This window comes from Tursiops truncatus, chromosome 17, assembly GCF_011762595.2.
Source record: "Tursiops truncatus isolate mTurTru1 chromosome 17, mTurTru1.mat.Y, whole genome shotgun sequence".
NCBI classification, from domain to species: domain Eukaryota; kingdom Metazoa; phylum Chordata; class Mammalia; order Artiodactyla; family Delphinidae; genus Tursiops; species Tursiops truncatus.
Window position 1 is genome coordinate 5,775,862 of NC_047050.1, and position 12,300 is coordinate 5,788,161.

The window sequence follows — 12,300 nt, forward strand, 5'->3', positions numbered from 1 at the left end:
GGAGTCAAACAGGTGAGCAGAGGAGAGGGCGGGGCATCCGCGTCTGGAGCTCCGCCCACCCCCTGCCACATTTGCTTTCCCAGCAGGAAGCGGCCTCACTTCTGCTTATGACAGTTATTCATTGCACAGAACATTTGGCAGTAAATCATGGGTGGCCTTGTGGCATGTCTTCTGTAGTGTTTCAATTTGTTGTTAGAAATTGTTGTTTAAATCTTACCTTGGTCTATTTAACTTTTCCCACTGGGAAGGCGATGAGAAAACCCACCCATGGAATTTTCACACTGCGGCTTCATCTGGGAAAACCCACTTTGCATACACGCTGCCCTGACATTAACTCAAATGCAAATTGACTTCCTAAGACTTTCCGGTGTGGGTTTAGCTATAAAAGTAACTGTAGTTCTAAAAATAACTGTGGTTCCAAGGGGGGGGGGGGGTGTAGAGGCATACACACGTGCAGTTAATTAAAGACCTAGATAGACCATCCAGGCTCTGAATTGAACGTTGCCATTCCTTTCATTATGCATCATTGTGAATGCCTGCAGTCCAATATCATTTAATTGCTTTAAATTCTGTTTTCCATTGTGCTGCATTGGTACAGTAATAGGAACTTCAGCTGCGGGGGTAGGGAAACCAAGGAGAGAGAGAGAGAGAAGTTTCCCTGAGCACCGTATACAGTTGTGAGGTGGACTTACTGCAATAAAGCTTTCTGTAGAACTCATTTAGTATTACAACTCTGCAGCACGCCGTACCTTACCTAGCAGACAAGTATTTATACCTACTCACCGTGGATCGGAGCTCAGCTGTGCAGCACGGTGTTCCGGCCCTGAACGTGAAGTAGGAGGAGGCAGCTGGCTGGAAAACAGACCAAGAGTGGCAACTGAGTGAAAACCACGTTTACAGAGCTCACCTGAGATCCTTCTCCTACCGCAGACCCAGGAGGGCTGAGGGGCTGCAAGAGCACCAAACGAGATTGAATGATGTTCTAGATACTGTTGGAAATTGAACACTGGAAGGCTTAGAAGCGTTACATCCAAAGGATTTTGTGTGAATGCTTTTCTCGGAGTGTGTGTGTGTGTGTGTTCATACTTTCATCAGAGAAGTCGTGCTCTGTAATTTAGGGATTGCAAAGTGTGCCTAGAGGGTGAAGCCTCTGCACTGTGGGCTTTGTCTGCTGCTTCTTGCTCTGTCTGAGCTGATATTTCAGGCACGCTGAGCTCATTTCCACCCTGAGACCTTGCAGATAAGATGGATGTCCCAGCAGATAAGACAAGACTGCCTGGGGAGCTGCAGACACCCTCCCCGGGACGGTTCCCTACACACTGGCCAGTCAGAGACCAGCAAAAACAATGGCCTTTTTTCTCCAAAGAGCACACGGTGTCCAGCAGAGCCCCTTAAGCCTCCAGCATCACTGACTCTGTGTGAGGCGGCATCTCTTAAATGACGGCAGTTTGTCAATTCGGTGGAGGCGGGTACATCCTGAGGATGCTGACAACGGGGCGCTGTGCTCCCCGCAGGACAGAGGGGAGAGTCTGTCCCAAGGTCGGGGGCAGAATAAGCGAGCAGAGACCCCACACCCACCCAAGAAATTTAGAGACAGAAAAAGGGAAGGGCAGCGAGCCAAGGCCGCTTCCAGGACCGAAGGTCCAAGCAGGTCAGGTAATGATCGTGGCCTTGATCTTGTTGCTGTTGTTCTGATTCGTAAGTGCTCAGAGCAGCTTAACCTCTAACAAGCGTTCTCCTCTCTCGAAATTAATACCTAGGTATTTTGTCCAGCAGAGGTGTTGTTGATTACGTCTGATGCTCCAGCAGGACAGCACTGAGTGCGTCTGCACAGCGCAGGGGCAGCTGGCCTGCGGGGACCACACGGCTCCCCGGTACCTGCCTCGGAGCACGGCCATGGATGCAGGACACACACGGGGCCCCAGTGTCCTGTCCTCAGCTTCACTCACTCAGAGGGAACTAGAAACGGTCTGTGTGAGCCCCGCTCCTGGCCCACGTGCCTCAGAGGCCGCGCCTGGTTTCACGGCAGCAGTAGTACACGTACCCCTACCTTCCTTCAGACGCCGAGGCTCCCCCCACGCCTCCCCCCATCCACTCTCAGCAGAGGGTTCGTATGTGACTCAGGGTCCCAACTCCTGGGCCACTTGACCCAGCCCGAGGTCCCCCAGTGAGAAGTGGGGGGAGGAACCCCTGGAGCTGCTGGGCCATCCCCAAGGGGGAGGTTGCTGTCCAGCCACACCCAGGAGACTTTCAGTTCCGTGGGCAAAAAATAAAGAAAATCGCTCCCGCCTTCTTGCATCAGGTTGAGTGGGGTTTTCTGTGGCTTTCAAAGAGGTTCTGACTACCGGCCTCTGTATGGCGTCTTTTGAGAGACTGTGTTCGTTTAAGGACAGTGGATGCTTGCTCAGAACAGAAGGCAGTTTCTTAGACCTCTGCTCTCCTTGGACCTTGTCCATATGAAGACTGCTTAGAGCATCAGAGCAGAACTTTCCAGAGGGAAGGGATCCGCGGGTATTAAGATGGTCTGGGCCGAAGGGCGCCACTCGGTCCCCCCAAGTCAGGGGGGCCCCTTCCCCAGGAGGTGAGCTGCCCTCTGACATGATGGGCCCTTTCAAACATAAACTTGTTTGTTCTGATCATGCAAGTGATACAGTTATAGAAAAACTGGAAAAAACCGATAAGATAAAAAGAAACAAAGTAACCTTTCTCCCTAATTCTCACTGTACATGTAGGTAAAGAGGTTGCTAATTCTGGTCTCTCCCTCCAATGCCCTTTAAACACACAGAAGGGGCTGTGTCTTTTTCGCTCTTATATATTCATCAGGGTTTTTTTTTTAACATCTTTATTGGAGTATAATTGCTTTACAGTGGGGTGTTAGTTGCTGCTGTATAACAAAGTGAATCAGCTATACGTATACATACATCCCCATATCTCCTGCCTCTTGCGTCTCCCTCCCACCCTCCCTATCCCACCCCTCTAGGTGGTCACAAAGCACCGAGCTGATCTCCCTGTGCTATGCGGCTGCTTCCCACTGGCTATCTATTTTACATTTGGTAGTGTATATATGTCCATGCCACTCTCTCACTTCGTCTCAGCTTACCTTCCCCCTCCCCGTGTCCTCAAGTCTATTCTCTTTGTCTGTGTCTTTATTCCTATCCTGCCCCTAGGTTCTTCAGAACCTTTTTTTTTTTTAGATTCCATATATATGTGTTAGCATACGGTATATGTTTTTCTCTTCCTGACTTACTTCACTCTGTATGACAGACTCTAGGTCCACCCACCTCACTACAAATAACTCAATTTCATTTCTTTTTATGGCCGAGTAATATTCCATTGTATATATGTGCCACATCTTTATCCCTTCATCTGTCGTATTCATCAGTTTTTTTATGCTAAGTTCAAACTCAGCTCTTAAAATTCTATTTTGGAAATTAAACAGAGTTCAACAACCATGTTAGTTTTCTTTCTACATGATGTAAAATTATATCAAGTAGCTATTTTAATGAATACTACATTGAAATAAAATATATTATGTGATGCTATATTATATATTCATGGCAGGTATTAGGCCATACTATATTATATTAATTGTTGGCAACTTATGCCATATTAATAACAGTCATCAAAATATACCCTGTCTCTAATGATAAAAAAAAAAACACAAAATAAAAGCGGGAACCAGCCTTTAGTACATTCATCTTATTAGTTAGGTGTAGGCACTGAATTCTCGAAGAAACATTGAAAGAAAAGTGTATGATTCCCCCTCTGCCCGGCTGGGGAAACTGAGACAGGCCACTGGGCAGGATTTCGATTTTGCATGTTCAATCTAGAGTGTTATCTCAGGGCCTTAATTCCCGCAGTAAAATCCATGGGATGTTGAGGTCTAACCCAATACTTGAAGGGAGGTGTGTTGTTTTTTTTCTCCCTCTAAGACACAAGCACATCTCTCTGACGGGGCCTGTCTAGGACGGGAGGCGGAAGGTCAAGCTCTGCTTCCCTCCACAGAGGCCAGGCTAACCAAAGCGTCCTCTCATGGTGACAGGAATTCAGGCAGTGTCCTTTGGGTCCCATGTGAGCCCCGCTGGAGGTGGGTGGCCGGGACAGTGTTGGAGGGAAAGCATCCTCAAAGCTGCCTGTGTCGGTCTCTGCCCACGAGGGCCCCTCGGCCTAGAATGTGCTTTTCATCTCCCCAGCCCCTCACTAGCAAATGCCTGCTTCCTGCTCAGATTAAACACCACTTACGGCGATTACACAGCTTTCCCTGACAGCCCTCAGGACCCCACAGCACTTTCTGCAGATTTGTCTACTCTCGATCATTTGCGCACGCATCGATCATCTTATCTTTGGCATTAGAGAGTAAACTCCACGGGGAGGGGGCGGTGATGCCTTATTGTCTGTTGTACCCGCAGTGCTTAACCGCAGTTCCCAGGACGTAGCTAAGAGTTAATAACAAACATTTATTGAAAGAATAAACAAACTATGTAAATTCCTTGAAGCAAAGTCTTTGTCTTATTCACTGTTATACTATCAGGGTTCAATTCAGGCAATGAATGAATGCAGAAGCAATGATGGATTAGGATTTTACCATTTTACCACCAACACAGCAATAATTGATTCAGGCAAGAGTCATCAGAGGATGCTAAAACTGATGGATGCATGCTTGGTGAGGAACAAGGATATTTACATAGCCTCCAAGAATCTCCCCACAAATTCCTAGCTCATTATAAAGGGACAAATAGTGGAAAGCCTAGTGGAGACCACCTTAACCAGTGGACCCAAGTTAACATCACTAACGTTGGGACAAGCCAACCGCACTTGGTACCTGATACGATGCTCCAAAAGGACAGAGCATCATCTATGTAGAGCCTGTGTGGAATAGGAATTGAAATACGGAAGGAGCAGAAAGATTTTTCGTTGGCTCTCATGACAAGCCCAGTGACATAGGAACCTTGTGATTATAGGAAAGGCTCATCCCTATAGTATCAATGAGGAAGTAGATTCAGTGCAATTTGATGACTTGGCAACATCAAGGCTAGAAAGTATCAGAGTCGGACCTCTCAGCAGGATGTCCAGCTCCAGCCTAAGTCTTCCCTCCACTTCCTGCTGCCTCTCTCTGGCCTCAGACATACAAGAAAGGTTAACGAGTGGCTCCAACAAGGGGAAGGAGGCCTAGTGGTGAGTGCACAGAGAGGGACGCTGTGGACTCCAGCTCCTTCCTCTCCTGCCTCGGCCACCAGCCATTGGTGGGAATGCACAGGAGGCATCCTCTGCACCCCTAGTTCCCTTTCTGGAAAAGACAGTTCCTGCCTCATCTATGATTCTACGAAGTAGATCCTTCTGTCCAAACTTTTGTTTCATAGACTTCGCAACCACTCATTTGTAGTGTGATTTGGAAACTTGCTACGAATGTTGTAAGAGAAGCAATTTCCTTCAGAGTCAGATGTTTTGACAAAATGACTACATTATCTTAGATTTGAGACAGGAAAAAAGAAAGGAACTTACTTCCTTTCCTTTGCCCACTAGGCAAACCCTTCCAAGTATGATAAAAAATCAAGCAAATCTCCCAGTGTCCCCCGACAACAGGTCAAAGTCATTCATTCATTCATTGAATCATTTACTAGTTGAACCATACTTTCCAAAGCCACATCTCTAACAAAAAAATCTTCATTATATAAAAATCTTCTGGCGCTTAGAAACCTGAGTCTTGATTTGCTGAACTAAACAACAAAATGACACTGCCCCCATCCTGAAGAGGAAAGAGTTCTTGCTTAAATGTCTTCATCATGGGACATTTAATGAACATCTATTGTGCGCAAGGGCATTCTGCTCTGGGATATCAAGGAAGGTTTAATGTAGGACATGAATGGGCGGGGGGTGGGGGGATAAAGGACTGGTAGACTTTGTGCATGTGGATTTGGAAGGCAGGGGCCCTACAAGCACAAACCAGGGGTGGGAAGGATGGGGCTTATACCGCTGGTCGTTCAGTTCAGTTACCTGCCCCGGTGTATGAGTATCCGCGTGGGAAAGGGAGATAAGGGTTAAGGAAGTTGAATCTGCTTTGTAGCCATTTAGGATTCCTTAAGAATGATCATTTTTTTAACAGAAGCTCCATGCTTCCAGAGTTGTTTTGTTTGTTTGTTTAACTGGTGCTGGAATGTCTGGAATGTCCCCATAGAGTACAGGCCACGGGAGGGAGCTGGAGCCCAGACCCAGCAGCAGAAATGAAACCTCTGATTGAAATGGGTGCTTGAAGCACAGTGAGTTGGAAGGGTCTCACAGGGTTTCTTTTCCATTTAAATTTTTAATTCTCTTTTAAAATACTATACAGTGAAAAATGAACAAGGCTTCTCAGCCACCAGACAAGGCTGGTTTCCCTCTTGGGGGACCCTGTCACCGCCCCCCGTACACACCCCTGCTTCTTCTCCAAAATCCTCCCCACACCCCCATCCACTTATACCCTTACTATCCCTGTCTTCCACAGTGATGAGGCCCCAGAAAGGGGGCACAGGATGGGAAGATGGAGAGTGGGGGAGTCCCCTTGAGCTCTCGAATCTGGGTGGGTCAAGGAGCACCCCGCATCCACAGGCGGAGAGTGGGGTGTTCAGGGCGAGATGGGGGCCTTAGAGGATAAAGGCACATCCAGTCTGATGGAGAATGAGACGGGGAGGGGGGAGGAGAGGGAGGGAGGTGACCCTGTTACGCACCCCTCCACTAGCCGCTGGAGGCTGGAGGGGCCCACACGGCGGTGCTGCCCCCTCCCTGGTAGATAAGAGCAGCTCCAGAGCCGGGCAGAAGCGGTGAGGGCCATGGTGGGGCGCAGCAGGCAGGCTGGACTGGAGGTTTTATGAAACTCTCTGCTGGGTCTTGGACACCTGTTCCAGGTCTGGAGCTCCCCATTCCCGCCTGGGTTGGTTAGGAAGAGCTGAGGCTAAAGTCACAGCTGAGACGATCCACTCAGGTTGTGCAGGTGCTACTCGAGAACCCAGAAGCAGACAGGAGTCAAAACAGCCCATAAACACCTGATGCGCAGGCAGAAGCTCTTCCTGGGTCCTCAGCGAATTCTATCCACAGTCCTGGGAGCCTCTGAGGAAGTACTCGTGCATTCCGGGCTCAGGCCAGGCTCTTTTCCTGGAGGTCACGGTCCCTTGCTGGAAATGTGTCCAGGCTTGAAGCATTCTCAGAAGCTCCCCCGCTGCACATCGGAGATTTCTTTGGAGTTGGCCCAACACTAGACTCACGTACCTGAATATGTACCAGCTTCTGTTGTGTTTCTAGAGGAAAACCAGGCTATGGAGAAGAGCGAGGACAAATCATCTGAGAGAAAACCAGTGACGAGATAAATGATGGTTTTGCCCCTTGGCTCTAAGTTCCTGGACGGCTCTCAGAGGGTGCGTCCGCTGATCTGCATACGCTACCTGGCAAGGACGTCAGGAGGACACTCACAAAACGTCCAGCGGCCCTATTCAAAGGGAGACGGGGAGCGGTCCGGGAACCGGTGCTGGCCTACAGGATGCCTGTTACTAGTTCACAAAGAGATACATTCGGAAATAACGAGTCCACGTTCAGAAACATGTCTGGCGACTTGATGTGGCTGCAATGTCCAAGCCTCTGATCCAGAGCTCTGTCTCGCTGGGCAGATAAAACACTGGTCTGCGACAGATTGGAAATGAAAGCAACAACAGTGGACACAGACAAAAAGCCAAAGAGATCCTTCACTGCAGCGCGTTTTAACAGCGGTGCGTGGAGAGCACAGTGGCGAGGGGACCGCATTTCAGTGGTTCGTCATCAACTTGCTTTGAGTGCCAGCTGTGTGGCAGCAGCCGGGGAAGGAGGGCTCAATACTGTCCTTGAAGAGTTCTCAGTGCAGTCGGGAAAGTAGACGGGTCGGCCGATGCCTAGAACCCAACTGGACAGACACTAGGACAGAGCTCACTCTCGGGGTTTACCGCCCAGCACCTCCAAAGCAAGGGTGCTCTTCTTGGCCATTTGGGATGCCCGGTGTCGATGATGACAGTGTCCATTTAGTGAGCACTTACATGGTGGCAGACTCTAAATTTAAAGCTTTACGTGCATTATTATTATTATTTGCCACGCCGCGAGGCTTACGGGATCTTAGTTCCCCAATCAGGGATTGAACCCGGGCCCTGGGCACTGAAAGCGAGGATTCCCAACTACTGGACCACCAGGGAATTCCCTATATGCATTATTTATTTAGTCCCCACAAGAACCCTCTGGATTGGGTACCTTATTGTCACTTTCAATTTATAGATGTGGAAATTGGGGCTCAGAGCGGATAATAAATCTTGTTCGAGATCGTAGATTTAATAAATGGAGCAACCAGAGGTCACAGATTGCCTGACTTCAGAGCTCAGATTCTTCACCCCAGCTCTACTGCCTGTGACGGATCCCGCTGTCTTTGCCTGTGTAGTGGGTGGGCAGCGGGGGTAGAAAGACCCTGAACTTCTGGAAGGCACCGCCTCTTTAGCAGCTTACAATGGTTGGCACAGAGGAGACCATTGTTTAGCAGGTATTCATCCCCTCCCTCCCCCACCAGACTCCAAGGAAGATGTGTACCTCCATCCCCACACCACTGACGGTGGGCGTGGCCCCGTGACTAGTTTGGCTAATAGAATGCACCGGTGTGCCAGCTCTGATCACAAGAGCAGCACATGTTTCGTCCTGCCCCTCTTGTGCTTCCGCCAGTCTTGGCTATCCAGTGATCTAAGGAAGATGGAAAGTAAATGGAGCGGACCCAGATCCATTTCACAGCTGAGAACCAAGTTCAGCACAGCCAGCCGGCGTCAGCCTACACCCACCTAACGGGCAGATGAGTGAATAAGAAATAAAAGCGTATTGTTGTCTGTCGTGAGGCTTTATAACTGTGACTGGTCATTTTGCAGCAATACCTGGTGATCAGAATGTTGAAGAAATATTTGTTGAATAATGAAGCTGGTGCCTTGGGGGCACAGAAAAAGGTACTGACTCAGTGGAAGGGGAAAGAAAGGAATCCTCCCAGGGGAGCGCTTCCTTGAGATAGTTATTTATGCAAGCTTATCCAAGAATGGATCAATCCCCAGGGCTTCATCCAGCGCCCAGCACCAAGTGGGGGACTGACATCAATTAGGTGAATGAAATCCAAAAATGGAGATTCATATAAAGTGATGTATATGAGCTAGAAAAGACTTTTTACTCTAAAGGATTAAAGTTAATACTACTAAAATTTACAACTTAAAAGCGCAGTGTCCTTAAGTTTTATCACAGTTCAGTGTCTCAAATCTGAGATGGTCACAGCTGTCCCTTTGTCCTGGACATCCATTGATGTCACATGAAGCCAATGGTGAACGTACAGTCCTTCCTTTCTCTCTCAAAATGGGGATGTTGACTCAGTACCTGCATCTCTCCTTTGCAGCCAGGGCTCAAAGGAGAAGTGATGAAATGCCGTGAGGTAGATAATGTACCTAGGATTGTCAGTGTGAAAGAAAGCCAGCAGTGCTGGCAAAGTTCCCCCAAAAAAGGCTGCTCTCAAAAAATCCTGGCTGGAGGTTTTGCAGATGCAAGAGGTTTAAATAAACATCCAAACTTTCTCATGCTTATCAAGACCGAACCTCTGAACCTGCCACATACAAAAAGATCTAAAGCAAGAGACTAAGAAAGACTCAGAGAGCTCATGAATAAAAATTATATTTACCTGAAAATGCCCCCTTGCTCCCGGTGGCTCCCACGGAAAGACAATAGACAGTATTTTGAACAGATCAGTCAAAAGCATCAGCACACGTAGGTTACATCTAAAACAAAGTAAGCAGCGTGTGGTGTCCCCTTAACAGACACAAACCTGATGACAAAAATGCAGATTTGCCTGGTGTAGCCCATCTAGAAGTATCAATGATTTTTTTCTAAAGAATGTATTTCTATTTGATTTCCATGAATATTTGATGTATCCATATTCCCACGTTTTCATTTGTCTGCTGCATAAGCAGATGGCTAATAGTATAATACCTTGGAACTTATTAAAACATCTGAATCCCAGGCCATTTGGTTTATTTTTAATACCAAATTGAGTATTTGAATGCTTTAAAGTGCATAATTCTTTCCACCTTGATTAGATGTTTAAATTCTGTACCTAGATGAACTAATGAAATCACAATCATGGAAAAGTTAAGAAATAAGGCAAGATAGGTCCTTTTTTTTTTTTTGCGGTACGCGGGCCTCTCACTGTTGTGGCCTCTCCCGTTGCGGAGCACAGGCTCCGGACGCGCAGGCTCAGCGGCCATGGCTCACGGGCCCAGCCGCTCCGCGGCATGTGGGATCCTCCCGGACCGGGGCACGAACCCGTGTCCCCTGCATCGGCAGGCGGACTCTCAACCACTGTGCCACCAGGGAAGCCCAAGATAGGTCCTTTTTAAGAAAAAAATTATTTATTCCTTAGGATGGAGGAGGCAAAAAAATCTTAAGCCAACCCCTTCTTCCCTGATTATTTACATAGCACACGTTATAAAGGAATCTTATCTTCTTCCATGTTACTCAAAATACCTTGTTTTATTGTGTACTGAAACTAGCCGGCCCATTGGTTCCCAAAATCCCGGGACGTGCCCATGTTGGCTGTACCTCCATTTTTCAGTGATATTCTCTTCCTTCTCCCTCCAAACAATCCATTTCTTCCGAGCGGCTTTTCCCACATTATTCGATAAAGATATGGGCAATTAGTTTCTCGGGTGACTTTTCGGGTGGGGCTGCAAGAACAAGTCCACATCTCTGCGGATGTAGGAAGTAAAGCAGGCAGGCCAAGAACGTGCTGTGCTGCCTCTGCTCTCCCCCAGCTGGCCCTACGCTTCTCCCATCGCCTGAGGATGTGGTTCCCGCCGCCGGGGGCCCACGTCCGTCCGTACAGCTTCAGGCCCTGCCTCCCGTGTGGTCCCGCCTCTCAGCCCTTCCTCCTGCTGTGGAATCCCTGAAGTTACAAATACCACCGCACAAGAATGATCCAGAGCCTCCCAGACACCCTGTCTCGTCCTCTGTCTACCCAGAGCCCAACTTCTCAGATTCGCCCCCGTTCTCTGCTTCTGCTTTTCTCCCGTCCCTTTCACGCCTGCATCCAGCTTCAGGTCACTGAATCTGGCCCGTCAGCGTCGCCCATGGCCCCCCGGTTGCGGGGTGAAAGGGGCATTTCTCAGCCCGCCCTCCTGTTCTCAGCTTTGCAGCAGCAATTGGCACATTCCTGCCATTCCTCCTGGCCCTCCCTCTCCAATGCCTTCACCTACTTGCACTTCAAGGCATCACACTTTCCTGCTTTTCGTCCTGCTTTGTCGGCCACTCTCTCTGTTTCCTTGGCCAAAACTTTAAAAATGGTGGGGCTCCTCAGAGCTGACTTTGGAGCCCATTTCTCTCCTCTGCTGAATCTCCTCATTCGGCCCCGTCGATGTGCTGACGGTTTACAGGTTTATGTCCTCAGTTCTAGCATCTCACCTGACTTACAGGCTTATGACACTCCCTCTCCGCTTGTTATTTCTACCTACATAATCTAAAACCAAAAACGGGTTACGCAATAGCAACTGAAGAACTGAATCACCGATTTAACTTCCCCATCTGTCTCCCGGCTCCCAGCCTTCCCCACCTTAGTAACTGGCATCGCTTATCTCGTTGCAGTGCACGTCATTTCACTAGCCCCACTTCAGGTCGCTAAGGCAGTCCGACTGACGTTATCGTCAAGATGTTTCCCCAATCTGTTTACTTCTTTTCACCCCCAAGGCTACCATCCTTGTCTAAGACATTGTTGTCTGTCACCGTGAATATTGCATCAGACCAGTGGTTCTCAAAGTGTGGTTCCTGGACCACATCTGGGAAATTGCTAGAAATACAAATTCTGAAATATTGAATCAAAAACTCTGGGGTGGGTCCCAGAAATCTGTTTTAACAGGCCCTCCTGGTGATCAAGACTAATGTGTCTTTCTGCTTACTGTTCGTCTTAGATTATACTCTTGCAATAAAACTTCCAGTGGCTACACTTCTACTTCTTATTTCTTTTTAAAATTTTATTTATTTATTTATTTTAATATTTTTAATTTATTTTTTAAAAAATGGTAGAGTCCATAAAGTTCTACCTGGTCCCTTTCTGTATCTCTGATCATATCTCATAGAGCATCCTGCCCCCGCCACAGTGCCCCGTTCTCATTGGCCGTCTCTGTTCCGTGATTCCACCAAACTCGGTTCCACCTCTGTGCCTCACGCTGCCTGTTCATCGTTCCTGCAATTCTCTTCCCCAGCTGCTCCCAATCTGCCTCTTCCGTATTATTCAGCTTTCAG

The 12,300-nt window shown here is 48.2% G+C and overlaps 1 long non-coding RNA gene across 1 annotated transcript in view; it reads right to left on the reverse strand.

Annotated features, from left to right (window-relative positions):
- Positions 1 to 783: 783 nt before the first annotated feature.
- Positions 784 to 12,300, reverse strand: part of LOC141276889 (uncharacterized) — a 160,004-nt gene continuing 148,487 nt past the window's right edge. The window contains exon 5 of the long non-coding RNA XR_012327156.1: positions 784 to 852. This is a non-coding gene — a long non-coding RNA (uncharacterized lncRNA). The remainder of the gene's footprint in view (positions 853 to 12,300) is intronic.